This window comes from Polyodon spathula, chromosome 59 (assembly GCF_017654505.1).
Source record: "Polyodon spathula isolate WHYD16114869_AA chromosome 59, ASM1765450v1, whole genome shotgun sequence".
Taxonomy (NCBI): domain Eukaryota; kingdom Metazoa; phylum Chordata; class Actinopteri; order Acipenseriformes; family Polyodontidae; genus Polyodon; species Polyodon spathula.
Genome location: NC_054592.1, coordinates 1,043,345 through 1,044,327, shown reverse-complemented (window position 1 = coordinate 1,044,327; position 983 = coordinate 1,043,345).

Here is a 983-nt window from a genome sequence, read left to right as displayed (position 1 = left end):
GATAACAAGAAAACTATGGACTGATTAGATCCATTTTCAATAGGTATAGTTTCTGTTAAACTAACTACCAAGTTGTAGGGTAGAGGCAACGGATCACAAGGACCATTATCTTTCCATCGTGTGCACACACACTTTTCAAAGATATGTTCTGCTGGGTAGCACCTTAACCCACCCCTTGCTGTAGGTGTCTTGACACACCAGTGAGTTTGATTTTTCACACTTGGGCAAGAACATAACTTAATATTCGCCTCAGGTTCAGCTACTTGTGATATAGCTCCATTTGAATAGTAAAAATATGTCTTTGTAGTTGCAAAATAAAGGTTAGGTACAGCCATTTCACATAAAGTCATATCTTTAGACAATCACTGTATTTTGTCACAACCATTGCTCCAAGCATCACGTAACACTGACTCTGGCATTACATGTCTAGGAAATCTTCCTTCCAAGAGATCTCTCACCACATCGGACACTGTACTTGCCATATGCTGTCCTATCATATCACATACTTGCTTAGCTGAACTTTGTTCAATGTAATTCATCAGCAATTCACTAGCATTTATCATTGGATCTGTTGTTTAATCACATTTCTAATGAAACTATCTTGATCTTTCCTGTTCCCAATCTCTCTTTTAATTTTACCAGGTATTTTTAACTTCTTCAATCTGAAATGTATTATACAAAGAATGGCTTTACAGTGGATCATCACAAAACAAAGAAACTGAAACTACAACTTTGAACTTTTTGTTGTACTTGAACCAAACACACAATATAAGAAAATTGACAGAGGCTTTTAACTTCAGTAATCAATCATTGTACATACCTGTATTTTTTTTTTTGAAAGTGTTTCTGCTGTCGACAGGTCACAAGGTATTCCTTCAAGCTAAACATAAAACAATACATGGACAAGCAGCTGTTTCCGACAAAAGCACGGTGTCGGTGGACACAATACACTTCAAACAAACCTGTCAAATTTGGGATCAAGT